We start from the raw sequence: 17,656 nt of genomic DNA on the forward strand, positions 1-17,656 counted from the left end.
CCTCGTTGCTTCAATATCCCACTATCTTCCAACTCTGTAGACTCTAAGCATCGGTTTCATTTTTGAATCTACGCCTTGTGGTTTTGGAATTTTGCAGTCCAGAGTGTGCATATAATGATTGGGTTCCATTGTGCACCATGATAATCATTGAAATATACCGCTGTACGTGTTTCACGCTTTTGCAGCCAAACTTTTTGGTATATTTTATGGACATAAATAAAAAAAGAATGTTACGTAAATACACAGTGGCTTACTATAGTCTGTGAACACTGATCACAGGAAACATTATATTCATTTTGTACTTGTTATACGTATAAAGTATTTTGAAATTTTGTTAGCCCTGTACTACGACGCTATTTTGCCTGAATTGATGTCTTCGGTGTTCACAAAATGCGAAGAAGATATTTTTGAATTTACGAACGTGGATATAATGAACCTATTTCTCTAATATTTAATCTTTAGTGTACTTTAATGAAAAGAGGGATTATTTTAATAAGTGGAGAGATAAAAGGGAATTTGTTAGGAAGAAAATAAAAATGCTTTTATTTTACAACTTCCCAGTAACTTTTTAAATAAGCAGATTAAATCAGCGGGTATAAACTAAGGATTAAAAACTTTTTACAACGCACCATCGTTCCTGCAAGTACGTCTCTCCGTTAAAGAACATTTTTAAATACTATCAGAAAATAAACAAAGATGCGCATTATGTATCTCTTCGTATGAAACACCAAAAACAGTATTGTTTTATCCGATGCTCGAAGGATATTTCCTATAGACTTAATTTACGAGATTTTGCGAATTTTTATGAATTCTTCGCAAAATTACAAAACATTCACGTAATATGAAAAAATATATAAAATATCCAAAACATAGTGTTTTCTGTAATACCTGGTAAGCAGAACAATTTTCTACCTTTAGAAAGGCTTAAGTTTCTTAATTATATCGCGAAAAATATGAATTTCCGTAAAAGTCCAGTCTATAAACTACATTCTGCGATATATAGGGTGACATAAAATTACGTTGTAAATTTCCATTACAATGTACAACAATGCAATGTAAACTACGTAAATCGTAAGACTTACTTCTGTTACTGGGATTAGTATAAAGGGAACTATACACGTGCGTTTTATTGCCACGCCAGTGATTTGCCTCTACAGCGTGGGATTTATGGCCGAGTTGTCCCCCTTTCGATTTCCCGCTATTCGTCGTTTCGCCTTCTACGTCGTTTCCTCCGCACCGCATCGTCTTTCTTATCATCAAAATTTTGTGTCACATGCCGGATATATGTAGGTATCTGTTCGCGATTCCAATTTAATGGCGCGGTGTTCTCGTGTCGAGTGATCAAACCGACCGACTTTACACAGTCTGATTTAACTCTGATCTTTCTACTTCTCATGCGGCCGCTGTTCCCGGCGATAACACGAAACGACTCAACTCCGATTGTCCCGTATAATATTTTCCAAGATTCAACGTAGCCACTGAAAAGTGCCGCGTTCTGCATACGATTTTATCAGTTTAAATATAAACACGCGCGATCCTGAGAAACATTTGGAAATTATAAATGCAACTTTTGGCAATCTGACTAATGACAAAGGGAAAAATATACAGAGAGCGTTAGGCGGAGCTTTAGATTAAACAATCGCAAACAGCGATTAACAATTTAATTTATCAGTTTATTAGGTGTTCTAACGAATAATCGAAATATTTCAGTGAAACTCAAAGTTTGTTTAAAACAAAATACAAGTAGTTCGAGTTAAATATTTGCCGCTGCTTTCTACGACTTTAAGCCATCCATCAGGCAAATGATGATGAGATTCCATCACGGAAAAATGCTGTGTCTCTAGACGAGATCGATTATTCAGTTGTGCGCTGAATATATTAAAATATGGGTTGAACAAGTCGTAATTCATCTGTACTTCTGCCATTTATCGAATGCTGCTAACAATAGGTAATAAATCTTGCATTGTTTTTACCAATATGAAAATTACAATAGAATGTAATTTAGCATTATTTATAAAAATTTTAAAAAGAATTATATGTCTTGCATTCAGAGATCGTCTTTTCAACGTGAAATGTCCTAAACGACACAAAGCTACTTCACACGCCAGAAAAATCTACTTATAATTCTCAATGAGAATTGATTGTAAAATTCATCTAAATAAAAAAAAAACATTTTTATACAATGTGAAATACAAAATATACAGAACTTTGAAAATTTACAATTGTTAGCGTTTATCGGTATAATATAGCAACCTAGTACAGAAGAGAAACTATTGAATCACATACTTAACCTCTTAACCTACTATTTACGTTCGAGAATTTTGGTCCGCAAACGTAAACAAGCTATTATATATTATATTATATATTGTATTTGGCCCGATCATCGTACTACGAGCTATGCCCGTAATATTTACGTTTGGTCCGATCATCGTACTACAGACTATGCCCATAGTTGTAGGTTAAGGAGTTAAACTGCAGTATATTTATACATTACAATACATTGTACATTGCACAAATAAGAAACAACAACGATATATATCACAGATGAAATATAATTGCATTTGTATGTTGCATTGTACGGATATTTACAAATAAAGAACGTCAACGCTATATGTCACACATAAAATGCAACTGTATTTGTACTTTACAGTCATTGTACGTATATTTACAAATGAAAAATGGCAGCGATATGTAAACCACAGATATGTGTGTTTCATAACAAAATTCATAACATAATTCATCGTCTTTTTAATTGATCACCTGCTAATTTCTAATGTAATTTGTTTAACCCCTTAACCTACAACTACGGGCATTCTCGAACGTAAATTATAGGTTAAGGGGTTAAAGCAGCTTGTATGGAAAAATTATGCAAAGAATGCTCAAACTCTCATATGCACAACCGTTTTAAATATTTTCCTCTTAAAATCAAAAGAATCGTAGAATGCAATAGATAATAATAATAATCATAATAATAGGTAATAATAGTGTTGGAATACAACGATATCAGTCGCATGCGGATAGAGTGTTTGATCATACGGATTCTTCCGTTTGTTGCCCAGCGCCATCCCCACCAGCGTGCGTTCGTGAGATGCACCATGGCAGTTAGCACGTGCATGCTTTTTCAAAAAACGCCGGAAGAAACGTGAGGATATGGATGGAACATTCTAGATGGGCACGTCGAGAAACTACTAGAAGGTTCTGTGCCACATGTGATGCCACACAGACACCCACACAGGTCACACTCATTACTGCGTAGAGAGTGGGGCTCTAAACCTTTTCAAGGGCCATGGGTCACTAAGCCAGTTAGTCTGTGAATAACTAGCCAACTGTCTACATTCCAGAACGCACATTTATAACTCTTGAAATAATTGTTTAATAAATATCACATTGTATTATTTCAACACAAACATTGTGTCTTCCAAGATTAAATTCTAACAAATAGTAATCAGAACAATAATTACAGATAATATAATAATAACAATAATAATAATAGGTAATAATATGAATCATAATAATAATTATAGATAATAATATAATAATAATAACAGATAATAATAATAATCGTAATCGCGTGCACATTAGAAAAGAATAGGATTTTAACACGCGGTTTCGTTTGCTTCTCGTACTTTCTTTTATAGCTTTTCAGCATAGAACTAGAATTACTGATTAGAGTGGCGAAAACTATACATATGTATATATGTTTGGATGTAGAAAAAATGGCGAAAACAGTGGCCCGTTTTCATTCGTTGCGCCGGTTTCATTTTCCTTGCACCTTATCGGAATGCGAGTTGTCGAAAGTCTTCCTGATTATCAAAGTGCGTCATCGCGATATTCAACCGCCAAACAAAAGGTTTTTGTTTTCGGATCTGGGTTATCACACAAATGGACCGTGCGGCCCACCTTATTCTGAACAGGTAGACACGCTATTCGAACGAAACGTTTATAATGTGCATTGGCGATATTAATTCGAAACGAGTATGTCGACGATCACGCTGCTAAAGTTTTCAAAAAATACACGGCTTTCGCAGACAGCATTTTACACGAAGGCCTTTTAATCTGTCTCTAAAATAAAACGAAATATGGATATTTCATGTATTGTAATAAATTTCATTTTACAATTCGTTACGCGTTCATTTATTCGTACAAAGATATTTCTTTCATTATATATAGCCAGCGAGCAATATTATTTCAAAATTTCCATCCTTTATATTAATAAGTTTTTAATGTGCTTGCTATGTTTGCTGCCCATATTTCTGTGGAGCTGTTAAACCTGCTGTGCAAATAACCAAAGAGTTGAAGACTAAATGTCGACCTTTAACTTTCAAACCTGAAACTACTACCGGGAGATTTCATTCGCTTTTATTGATGTTTTATTAACGTTCTTATCAAACACGTTGTGATCAAACTGACATCATTTGGATTTATATTACAGTGAATAGGAATAATTGTTTTATCGCCGTTGAAAAATCTAAAGCGCAAACCATTCTACACAATTAAACCACTTGTTCTCCTTCATGGAAAAATAATTTGAAGAATTTTTTGAAACTGCTTCGTGCTTTTTGCAATCTTTTTAACGTGTTTATACTTTGAACTTGGAGTAACATAAATAAATTACAGTATAATAAACAAGCATACACAAACGGACTATATTATTTCATATAATTCTGCGTGCGATCCTAACTTTTGGAACTTTGCAAGCCCAGACATCGACAAATATGTTCGACTCTTCCTTTACACTGGGTAAACACGTTTGATCTAGCTTGAAACAAGTTTCGGGATTAGTTTCATGCTCGTTCCGCCTAGAGGCGATTATAGTGTGTAATTTAGAGTGCAATTTGAGTATGAGCCACAATTGCGATACTCCGCGAAATTGAGGCCATTAAGTATTACGATACGCTAATTCACCGAATTCACGAAATTTACTTTTCTTCCGAGAAATTGTTCTACGAATATTTACAACGAAATTTTTATTTAAATTACATCAAAATGTTCTGAATTATTTGCAATGTAAATTTATGCAGCTGTCGTTGCTCTTTGAACTCTGAAGTCATTCTGTCTTTGATTTTCGAATGCTTCTGTATCTCTTCAATGATACTATGATACTATGTTAATGATACTGACCAACTTACATTCATTGGACCATCACACTCATATAAGCTGAATTTATGTTTAAAATACATCATGTCGATTTTCAAGTAATTCACGACTCTGTATCTTAGAAAATAGATTTATTTTTAATACCATAGCTTTTTATTTATTGTCTTCAGTCGGCAGTTTTTAGATCGTGCAGGTTTTCATCATCAAAGTTCGAATGGTCAGTTTTAAATCTAGCAAATCACTAACAGACAATTCTTTCATGGCGAGCATCTTTTCTAGAAATAGCACACGCTTCATTCTCAATTTCTAGTGCGTTTCTCATTCTTCTAATAGGAAAAAAAAGCTTCAAATGCATCTTATTCTCTGGCACATTAAGTCGTTTGCAAATCAATTTATTTAAAAGATTTGCATATTTAATTCGGCATACGCGATATGAAATATTTTTGTACAGGAACAAAAAAGTTATTCAGATGGTCTGTTTCAAAAGCATAATTAAATCATACATATGTCTACCTATTCCTACATCACCATAAATCATCTGAAGATGCAGTTTAACGCTCTTCAACCTTCTGTTAGTAATTAACAAAACGTAGTGTTTTAAAAATTTCTTGAAATTGAAATATCATTCCACTATGACGCACGTTAAAAGGTAAACTGATTTTGCGCGAAGCGAAAATTACTCCTATCAATGAAACTTATTACTTAACACTAGAACTACCGATAGTTAGCACGAAGCTATTTCTACCAACGAGGGTTGACACATTTATGAAATTGTAGAAGCAGTCATTTTGACTACTGTGGGATTTCTAGTGTTAGCATCTAGCGATCTGGAATTTTCCTGATAACTGATATCATCATATCGAATGATACGCAGTAAAAATTTTCAAAACGTGTGGCAAGTTGTACAAAAGGAGGCAACTGGTTACTTGGGGTTTGACAAACAGATTGCAGAACACTTTTACACTTTGAAAAGTACCAGTCATTTTGACTATTGGTATTTGGAGCTTGAATACATAAAAAAACAAAATAAAATTCATTATATTATTCTTTTGGTTATCGTTGCGAAAGTCATTACATCATTGCGGAAAAAAATATAACACGAAGTAGGAATTTTAAAATAAAATTGTAAAACCAGTCAATTTTACTGGTGTGGTAGTTCTAGTGTTAAATTACCATCCAAGTATCTTCGAAGTATTCTCATTACGTAGTCCGAGTATCTCCTTAAAAATTAATGAATTTCGCGATTCAACAGTGAGCACCGAGTAACCGAAAACACGTCGAATCAACTTGATTAACATTTAAACGTTCGCAGCGGTGAGAGACGCGGATAAAACGAGGTATTAACAGCGAATTCTACCAATGGAATGCGCGCAGCGTGTTTTACATGCGTCTGACAGCTGCATATCCCAATTTTGTACAAATCTGCTGGTTGATAAACGACAGAACATTGACCTCTCGCTGGAAGCAGCGGCATTGAAGAATTTTCACCGTGTTGGAACGAAACTGTCGAAGACACTGCCCTTCCTCTCTCCCTCCCAACTCCCGAAGAAGAAAAGAAAAAAAAGAAATAAAAGTGGCGAGTATGAAACATAAAAAGAAGTTACGCGTGTTGCATGTATCAGGCCACGCTGAACGCGTTACAGGTTCGGTTTTTACGTGCAGTAAAATACACATCCGACGCGGGAGACAAAGAGACAGCGATAAAGAGGAAGATAAAGTCGGCGAGGAAAGAAAGGGCAGAGAGAACGGAATAAAGTCCTGAAAACGTTAATAACGAACGACCGAACGCGGAGACCGAAATCGTTGCGTCCCAGTTTGCGGCACATTGTTGTCGACTTTAAAATCTTGGTTTTGTACGGCTCTAACAACCGGCAACACGACCGACAGTTTCTGTAGCTTTGGAGAAGGTCCAGATCCGTGGTCACGGTCTTCTTTCTCTTTCTTTCCACTCTCCTTCCTCTCTCTCTCTCTCTCTCTCTTTCCTGTTTTTTCTTCCAGTTCATAAAGTTAATTTCTTGCTTCATCGTTTTTATAATCGGAGGTCGTTTGTTCGAGGTCGGTGTGTGTAGGTGAAAGAAACGAAATTTTCATCTGCCGACTACTCGCCCTGTCGCTTTATCTCGCCTTCGCCTTAAAACCTTTGCCACCTAACTCGCTATGAACTGCAACAGAATCCTTTCCCTCTTCGTTTCTTCCTTCTCGTGTCTCTTCTTTTCTCTTCTTCTCCTCCTTCTATCGTTCTCACTGCAATCGCCTGATTCGCTTCTTTATTATACCGTGTGTTTCGTGTCCAACCGCAATACAAGAGCCCTTTTACGCCTGTTTTATGTAGATTCGTCGTTATGGCATTCTCTAGTGGGCTTGGACGTTGTTTATTATTCGTACGGTATCTCGTCCTACAGTTTTCGGCAGACCGGAGCAGCAGGATGATAGTTGCTCGAAGGATGTTGCATTTTAATTCTCCTCGAATTCCTGAAAACAGTCTGAGACAGTTTTGGATGTCTTTCAAGCATTGTCCAATGGCGACTTTAGCGGTGTGACAACGACCATACCCAAATCCATGTCATTCTATACCAGCTGACAGTGAACCATTAGGCTTTGACCTGACCTTAGCATATGGTCCAACATTACACTTTCCCCATTACGTAGGGCAATCAGGATCCTCTCCTTGCTCCTCAATACCTACAAACGCAACATATAAAAACTGCAAGCATTCAATCATTGTAATATTGTACTTAATCATTTTCGTGAATACTATACCTACAAAACCTACAAAACTACCTACAAAAATATAAAAGCACAGTCAAGTTAAGCTATAGCTCAGCTACTCCTTTTTTTATCATTAATTTTACGTGACAGCGACATCGTGCTTCTTCCTCTACTGACCTGAGCTCACTGGCCTTTTCCGTGTCATCTCTTCTTACACTTTTACTTTTTTTTCTTCTTGTATTTTTCTTATTCCACCGCTTTGCGTTCCTCTGGTCCTGGTTAGCTGGCGTTCAACTGCTTCTACCGTTGCAGTACGATTCCGGAAGTCCATAGTGTCTCAATCACAACTTCGTACTAGGTTTACGGTTCGATCGCGATGTTCCTTCAATGAGCCAGCAGAATTTCCAGAATTTATCTAGCGTATCCTTTGCTTTCTGCCTCGTTCTATGTACATCCTGTTTCCTATGCGAGTCCTTTGTCCAAACTTATTCACAGACAGACTACCTCCTTCTTACAAAGTATTATTTCCGTCTGAAACTCTATTTTACATATGCTAATTTCGTGTCTGAAACTCTATTGTACATATGCTAATCAACTGTCCTAGATGTAATATCAAAATATACAACATCATCTAACTAATTACCTGAACATACTACAAAAGAAAGGCTCCATGGAAGAGACTCTAGATCTTCTGAAAGATTTGTACATATGTTAATCAACTGTCCTAGATGTAATATCAAAATGTACAACATCATCTAACTAATTACCTGAACATACTACAAAAGAAAGGCTCCATGGAAGAGACTCTAGATCTTCTGAAAGATTTGTACATGTGTTAATCAATTGTCCTAGATGTAATATCAAAATATAAAACATAATCTAACTAATTACCTGAACATACTACAAAAGAAAGGCTCCATGGAAGAGACTCTAGATCTTCTGAAAGATTTGTACATATGTTAATCAACTGTCCTAGATGTAATATCAAAATGTACAACATCATCTAACTAACTACCTAAACATGCTACAAAAGAAAGGCTCCATGGAAGAGACTCTAGATCTTCTGAAAGATTTGTACATGTGTTAATCAATTGTCCTAGATGTAATATCAAAATATAAAACATAATCTAACTAATTACCTGAACATACTACAAAAGAAAGGCTCCATGGAAGAGACTCTAGATCTTCTGAAAGATTTGTACATATGTTAATCAACTGTCCTAGATGTAATATCAAAATGTACAACATCATCTAACTAATTACCTGAACATACTACAAAAGAAAGGCTCCATGGAAGAGACTCTAGATCTTCTGAAAGATTTGTACATATGTTAATCAACTGTCCTAGATGTAATATCAAAATGTACAACATCATCTAACTAATTACCTGAACATACTACAAAAGAAAGGCTCCATGGAAGAGACTCTAGATCTTCTGAAAAATTTGTACATATGTTAATCAACTGTCCTAGATGTAATATCAAAATGTACAACATCATCTAACTAACTACCTAAACATACTACAAAAGAAAGGCTCCATGGAAAAGACTCTAGATCTTCTGAAAGACTGGAAAGATTGGTTTATGCAACTTGCTACAGATTCGTTCTGTCCCTGATCGTTCTTAACGTGACACTAATAATCTCCAAAGATGCACACCACCTTAAACACGCAATTGAAAGAAATAATATAAAATAAACATTTTTTAAGAAGATAAGAAACAACTCTGATAGGCGTAACCTGAATTTCATACGTCGATACGTAAACACTGGTCCCGCAGCAAACACGTTGCTTGTAATTTCTCGGTCGACTCCTGGTCAGTGGCACAGACTGGATAAGCAAGAAGTCATCGGCGAAGGTAATCTGACGAATAATGCAGATGAATGAAGGCGTCTGAAGGATCTGTTGTGCATATCGAAAAGAGCATGGGTCCTACTACGCTGGTCTGAAATACCACGGATCTTTCGTATTCGCCGATTTCAAAGGTTCCATCCAGCATTTCAACGAAGAAGGTTTTTTATTCGTCATTTTTCCAATTTCTGGAAATCGTTTTCTCCTTTTGAAAAGCCTGTTAATGCCGTCGTAATGAACGCCCCGCACGATTGATACTGACACTAAAGCGAAACAATGGTGCCGCCGATCGATCGTGTGCATCCTGGTTACGCTCCTCAGCTACGCGCTCTGAGACAATGCAAATGAAACGGAAGCCATGTCTGCCGCGGCAGGAAAAAATTTATGAGCATTGTCCGTGCTTACCGCGCAAGCTGATTCGACGAATAAAACAGATGAACGCCAATGGAAACGTAGATCGATGCCGGGCACGAAGGTGGACCTGCTGTCGGGGATCAATTTAATTTGACGCTGTTCGCCGATGATCCCGTGAATGGGGACGAACGAGTATTCTTTCAAGCCGATTGTTCCTTCCCTTCTCTTCTCTCATCGTGGTTCTTCATCGAGATTTTTTCGCCTTCTGCGGCGATTTCACATTGTTTACGCTTTGAAGGGAAATGTGCTTTCGCGTTAAAATTCACGATATTCGAATCGTTGATCGACGTTCGAATCGGATGGTCGCGCGAGGAATAGCTGACTCGACGAAAGTCTGCAATCAATCGGAACTCAGTAGTTACGTAAATGTGCCAGTAGATAACGTTTATTACGCGTGGATTTTGTTCTCTTCGAGGCTAATTTAATTTAGTAGCAGCAGGATTTAATTTAGTTCGAAAATATGTTGGAAAAAATTGGATATTGTACGTTGGAATAATTTACAGATCAGAATAATACTCGGGTGCGTTTCTTGCGCGATGAAAACTGGTTATAGATACGACTCTGGAAAACCCAAATAATAAAAGAGTGAAACGAGAAAAAGAAGAAAGTTCAGAATAAGAAGAGCAACCTGCTATTAAATATACCAAGAAATTATTAAAAAAAATTTTCTTTTTATATCTCCTATACTTTACATACTTTGCAATTTATCAGCACACATTTATCACATTAAGCACAATTTTTTCAATGTGACAAAATAGCACAAGCGGTGTCTTCATTGAGACAATGTTCTTATCATTGAGATCAGTCGATCTGAGTCATTTGCAGATGTTTGCTCGTTTATTAGGTTTGCAGGGTGTGTTCTTTTCAGCTTACGAGGATCACATATGTTATTATTACTATTCTTTTCTTGTAGCTGCTTAATTATGCCTCGATTGTTCCTTTCTTTACTTTGATGACGATTACAAATACAATCAGTCAGTGATATTAATTATAGTAATTGTAACGCTATTTTTAAGATAGTCAACATATATCGAAATTGTTAAAGCATACTTTTACTAATATTATTTTTAATAAAACTCTGAATGTAAGTTTCATCCTGAATACGATCGTTTCATTTTGCAACTAATATCTTTACACTAGCAAATTATTGGAAATATATATGCATAAAGTAGGCTGCAAAGGAAACTCTAAAATCTAATTTTGGTCTCTGATCTTATTTTAGGCAATTAGTAGGCATTAATAGAAACGATAATTAATATTAATTATTATAAATAAGACAGCAATAATCAAAGATACTGCACAGATACCTCAGTTAGGTTACAGACAACTGATTCAATGTGTCTGTTCGATGTCTTGTATTGACAAATGCATATTTCTAGTCGCATCCTAAACATCGATATGCATAAATTTTATAAAACATCAAATTAAAAACAAAGATAGAATATGAGTGACGCAGATGCATAAATTTCTTCCTTTCATTTGAATTTTAACTTATTCTACTTTACGATCAAGAGATATGGCAAGAGATACACAATAAACAGTAGACAAATGATCTCTAAGCGTCGAACTTTGAAAATATTACGAAAATATCGTTTCATGTAACTTTTTTCTGCAATAGCATTTGGTATCCAAAGGCTTACGAATGGCAGTGCATAAGTGAGAAAAGAGAAGAAAGGATGAAATTCAATTTAAAATTGAGCACAGGGAAAATTTGATTCCGTTCTTTACTAAAATTGATCGTTCAGCTTCTAACAAGTTCGTTATTGTAGTTTGGATTTCCCGTATTTTCGCTTCGAAAGATTCGTTGCGGTGGGCGAAGCCTCGCATTTTTCACTTGATCATTAAAATTTTCGACGTAAGCTGTGCGTGCTGGTTGCCTATTGCTAAGCTTTATTAACGCAAAACAACAGTAATAAATTTTGTATAGAACACCGCCCTGCCATTATTAAGCAAACCACGCCGCTTTCGTTAGAACTCGTTTCAAAAGAATCGTAGTGACGCGTGTTAAATTTGCTAAGAACTTATTGTTCAGAAATATGAATTCTGTGCGACTTGATTTTTATTTTAATTAGAACTTCGAGTTATGAAGATCGAGTACAACAGCAATACATCTCTATCGAGCTGTGTGTAAATGTTCGTTCAAAAAGTGGGAAAAATTGAACAGAGGAAGACTATTTTACAACTCGCTTAAAGTTCATGTCAAGTTTTTAATTAATAAACGTTGCTTTTCAACCGATGGCTCGTTTCAATTATTTTTTAATTATACAACGCTCGATAGTTGTTTCCATTTCTGTATTATTCTGTTGAAAATGCTTCAATCTATAAAATAATCGATATAATCAATCGATATAACATTTTGAGGAATAACACGGAAATATTATTTACGGTAGCCGCGGTGAATAAACGATATGACAGGATGTATAACATGAATGTGACCTGATCGAATCATTTAATAACGATAATGCAGGTAAACCAAAGTTTATAAATGTTTAGCGCATTCTACATATCAAATTTCTTGTATAACGCGGTAGAAATTATTCATTTCTTTAACATCATTCGATATTTAATACAAGATTTAAAATTATCTATTCTTTCACCTCGTAACATTAATTCTAAACAGGAGTTAACAATTGTTTAACAAAACTATACAAATTTCCTTCAGTTCTAATTTCCTGTTTTAATTTTTCTCACAGAGAAACGTCCCCGCATTTACAAAATATCGCTCGATGTTTCGATCGCAGATCGTTCTGTCAGTGTTCTCATAAAATTCGGATCGTTCGTTTGTGTACCGTGGTAGTCGCTAAATAACGTTCACAGGTACGTGCGACCTTAAATAAATAAAACAAAAAGAAAAGAAGGAGAGAAAAAGAAGAGCGAGAAGAGAAAAAGAAGGCAAAGAAGCACGGTGACCGAATCGAGGCGTCTCGTTAGTTAAATGTCGTTCATACGGAGCCGCAAATGCTGCTATTAATATTAAGCGGAGCCCAGTGCCAGTTTCAAAGAGATTTCCTTGCTCGTACGAGGCTGCCAGCGCCCTTTGAAAAGAGCCCTTACGGGCCAATGAACCTATGCAAGGGTGTGAATAGAAACACTTGTGAAATTAATGTGCCGGAATGTCGACGACCGGCTGACCCGTATATCGAACGCGAATCTGTGTACTTACGAGGAATTTTTGCCTCGCGACGAGGCCAGAGGTTGAATCCGGGTGGCACGTAATCAAGGCAGAAGGTCGCGCGCCAATTTTTCACGTCGATGTTCGAAATTAAACGGAAGACAGGCTGGCGCACCTGCACCGATTTTGTAGCTGTGTGCGCGTCGTCCAGAGGCAATTTTCTATTTCATTAATTCACATGATAACCAACTCTTCGACGGTCGCGAGAATAAGTCTCCTCTTTTTTTTAATTGGTGCTCGCTGGATCGTGACGCGTCCATTACGACACGGTCTGCATATACCTGTGAACATATAATTCATTTGCTATGAATTTAACAATTTGCGTTCTAACGTGAAACTTTGCGTCCCAGTTCTCATTCGATTTCCTTGCGTTTATCAGCCACTCGTTTATCTCTAGTTTCGCTGCTTCTTAAAAGTTCCGTTCTAAACATATTGGAAATTTATTAAAACAGTCAGCCCTACAGTATCACCAATTAAATTAGTAATAATAAATAAAAATAAATTTACCACGATGGCCAGTTGCATCTCGCTACGAAAAACGGAAGCAGCTTTCTCTTTAACTCCATATCTTCTAACTTGTGTACACATTTTCAGATCCGTTTCAAACTTGACCAATATGATCAGGATAGTCGTGTCTCGTCACGGTGTTCATGAAATTCCTAAACGTTCTGTACAGTACGAGCGTCGGTCAAATATCAACTGGACCGCGTGTGGCACATCTCCGCAGCGTCAATTATCCACATGGAACTGCGTGAGAGTACAAATAGTTTAGTCAAATGTTTCACAATAAAGCCATATTAAAATCTGTTTGTACCTATGGGATCCAACTATGGGGAACAGCAAGTAATTCCAATATAGAAATTCTTCAACGATTCTAATCAAAAACTCTAAGATCCTTAATAGATGCACCTTGGTATGTTACCAACGTAACGATACATCGCGACCTTAAGATACCTACAATTAAAGAAGAAATATCCAAATTCAGTAATAAATATAACAAAGAGTTAACAACCACCGGAATCCATTACTCAATTACTTGACACGGCGGATCAGATCCGCAGGCTAAAAGGGCATTACCCTCCAGATTTAAACATTAGATTCAGCTAGAATCAAACATACGATTGTTGAGAATTTTGGATCTTAAGAGTCGAAATAACGGCATAGAAACACTAAATTTACACTTAGAATTCATATTAGAATAGTTATATATTTATTGAATAAACGATTTCAAAGATATTCATCGATACACACTTGCACGCGTCTCACCTTCTTCCACAGCAGACTGTTAACTGAACAGTTTACGTTCCTTTGTTTTCGAGACGCCGCGCACACACACACTTCCACAAACTGATATTCACATACAAATATCACTACTGCGCAGCTAACCTAGTCTAGCACATAAAATTATACATATCTCAATAACGATAATCACTTATTATACACGTTATAGTACCACGCCAGAATAATTTACTTATAATTCTCAATAAGAATTGATTGTAAAATTCTTCCAAAGAAAAAAAAAATGTTTCACAGACGTTCCACTGCGCGTGCTGCACTGTTTATCGTTTCTTCGGTAGATAGCGCAATGAGCGAGGAAACTGTACGTCTTCGGTTACACAATGAACGATTATTAAGCTTACTTTATTTGAGGGCGCAAAGACCACTGGATTTTTTGCGTAGATCGCGATTACGGTTTGGGAATGAAACATTAGCAAGAAACGTTCAAAACACATTTTATCTGCGACGCCTCGAGACAAGTGTAACACCAGCAAACGTGGAAGCTGTTGGCAAACCGATCGAGCACGATCGACGCGCGAGGATCGACGAAATTTGCTCGAAAGTTAAATATTGGTCGTGGGAGCGTGGTTTCCATTATTCGGAGAGTTGGAGATCCGCAAAATCACGAGCACCGAAAGAGGCAGCAGCAGGGCGATGTTTCAACCGCAACGAAGAAGTAGAGCAATTCGCGTGCGATTGCTTTCTGACCCAGCTCTCCACTTTCTGTGAAACTGCAATGAAAAACTTAGCAATCCTACGGCAAAAGTGTACAGAGAAAAACGGGACATATACGTAAAAAAATAAGTCGGTTGTTCTTCTTGAAACATTTTACCTAAGTATAAAGTTAGCAACAGAGTGCGGTTTGTATTTGACCGAGCCTCCTGGTGATATACACGGTGATCTGGCAAATTATCTTCTTTTTCTCAACGTGAGAAAACCATCGCAATTTTAGACAATGAGGTCTAGTTATTGTATTGCAACGTACAGGATGTTCAAAAGAAGAGTCCATGAATTATAGTACTCACCAAGAGGAGCAAAAAATGTCCAGTCCACGTGGGTCCTGCGATCAATCCTTTCGACGTGAAATCGACTTTTATCATTTACAAACATTCGATGTCACGAGCGAGTTTCTTCTTCGAACGTAAACAGAGAGAGAGTGATTGAGAAGTGCGTTAGCTGAACATTGTCAACACAAAATCATTACTAATATCAACAGAGATTACTTCATAGAGCCAAACAAAATAAAAACCTTCTTTGTTACAGCAAATGTTCGATATGTTTTCCTTCCATTGCAATGCAAAGCTCACGTCCACGTATCATAGGTCGCTTGTGTTGACAGCCTTGAGCCAACGTACTTCTGAATCAATCTCTTTGTTTACGCTCGACGGAGGAACTCGACAACGACATTCAACGTTCTGAAATGATAAAAATGGATTTTACCATCGAACGGAATCGAACGGATTAATCGCAGCACCTGTGTTGATAGTACATTTTTTTGCTTCCTTCGATAACCACCATAAGCCCCGTAAAGGCTTTTTTTCAACAGCCTGTACAATGTCAGAGCCTCGTTAAGATGATTATGGTTTTTTTCCCTGGGAAAAATCATCGTTAAATCTCAAAAATGTTTTAACGAAATAAAATTTTAAGTCGATGCTTGCAAATGACTGAAGTATTTTTGTTATAATTTGGGCTAGAGCTAGAGCTATAACTTACGCTAAAGAGAAGTATTAGGTTGTCCGAAAAGTGTCTTTCTTTCGCAAACGTGTTTTTTAATGCACCTTCATATAAACGTGAAATCAAGTCTGTGAAATGTCGCGGTGTTTATCTCAACGTAACAAAATGGATCGTACGTAATTCGACAAAATAATATAAAACAAAAAACGTTGTGCGCCTATTATTTCCTCATAAAACGAAAGAAACTTTTCGGACAACCTAGTAGTTTGCCTGAAATTTAATAATTTGCAAAAATAATAATATTATAATTTGTAATAGACGAGAAATTATCCACTGCTTACGTATTTAGTAAATTTGGAGTCATCTGATTCGTAATAGCATTAACAAGACGTTTAGGTACGTTACAATAAAATATAATACTTTTATTCACAGATAAGTATTTGATAGCTACAGGATATATATGTAACTAATGGAAGATGGCTATTTCGTAAATCGCTAATAGCAAGTGGATAAGTAACATAGTAATTACGAGGTACCTATAACATAGGAAGAACGACAAAACAATTTAATCGAAGCCTATTTTTAAAAACTACAGATATTATACGTGAAGAGTAAATTATTTGATTACTGCAGAAACAATTTACTAATTTTAATAATATGTATATATCTAAGCATTAAATACAGCTTATACAATTAACATCTGAGAATGTCGACAACGACAATTCCGTAATATATGTACACAGAATTATTTGTTGTATACTTTATTTATTTCTACAAATAATCAATTCTGAAATCCAATTATTTATGTAAAATGTATACTCTCCAAATAATATCTGGTGACGTTTATGCTACGTACAAAGTAATTGAATCTATTGTGCAGGAATTGCACTTCTTTACCTACTACAAAATATTTCCCATGAAGCTTTCACTTTTTATGCAGATGTAAACACATTTCGTTTTTGTTTAACATGCAAATCATGTTATTAAATAGGTTTTGGAGTTCGATATTTAATTGATTCACACAGATTTAGTTTTATATACTCTGTATTTCATCACCATGTACAACCATTTCAACATACTCTCTGATAATTAACACGTGGCACACGGGGAAAAACGAAGGAGCGTCGTTAGTAGTCGTACCAACTTTGCATGTAGGAACTAGTGATCATACCAACCTAACATTCTCCTCAACAAATCTCCCATCTGCTCGTTTCGTCTTCCTAGGAACACATAATTATTGCATTGAGCGCGATAACGAACTAATATAGAGTATGAAAATTTTTTAAAGTTCTTTAAAATTACAGTACTTTCAAAAATACGAGAACATACGATAATTGCACCCCAGTGCCTTTTGATGACTGTGGTACACGTTATATACACATATTCAGAACCACATGCATATAACATATAACGTCATATGAGAACGTGCAAATTTAGATGTTTATATATATACACACACACAT

The 17,656-nt window shown here is 36.1% G+C and overlaps 1 protein-coding gene and 2 long non-coding RNA genes across 16 annotated transcripts in view; 2 read left to right on the top strand and 1 right to left on the bottom strand.

Moving 5' to 3' along the window:
- The window catches only part of LOC126866589 (acetylcholine receptor subunit alpha-like), a 382,525-nt gene that overhangs the window by 304,992 nt on the left and 59,877 nt on the right, over positions 1-17,656 (top strand). The gene's annotated exons all lie outside the window — the stretch shown is intronic.
- On the top strand, positions 2,811-4,317 carry LOC126866617 (uncharacterized). Its single transcript, XR_007689974.1, has 2 exons — positions 2,811-2,975; positions 3,494-4,317. It is a non-coding gene; the product is annotated as an uncharacterized LOC126866617 (long non-coding RNA).
- Positions 5,212-17,656, bottom strand: part of LOC126866598 (uncharacterized) — a 65,004-nt gene continuing 52,559 nt past the window's right edge. The window contains exons 4-16 of one of the 2 annotated variants that reach the window (XR_007689931.1): positions 14,056-17,413; positions 13,749-13,988; positions 13,233-13,522; positions 10,061-10,403; positions 9,318-9,985; positions 9,194-9,241; positions 9,070-9,117; positions 8,698-8,745; positions 8,574-8,621; positions 8,450-8,497; positions 7,984-8,316; positions 7,650-7,779; positions 5,212-7,580 (exon numbers count right to left, since the gene is read on the bottom strand). This is a non-coding gene — a long non-coding RNA (uncharacterized LOC126866598). Of the gene's footprint in view, positions 7,780-7,983; positions 8,317-8,449; positions 8,498-8,573; positions 8,622-8,697; positions 8,746-9,069; positions 9,118-9,193; positions 9,242-9,317; positions 9,986-10,060; positions 10,404-13,232; positions 13,523-13,748; positions 13,989-14,055; positions 17,414-17,656 lie in introns of both variants that reach the window. The other variant, XR_007689932.1, reaches the window with a different exon arrangement.

The sequence above is a fragment of the Bombus huntii genome, chromosome 6 (assembly GCF_024542735.1).
Source record: "Bombus huntii isolate Logan2020A chromosome 6, iyBomHunt1.1, whole genome shotgun sequence".
NCBI classification, from domain to species: Eukaryota; Metazoa; Arthropoda; class Insecta; order Hymenoptera; family Apidae; genus Bombus; species Bombus huntii.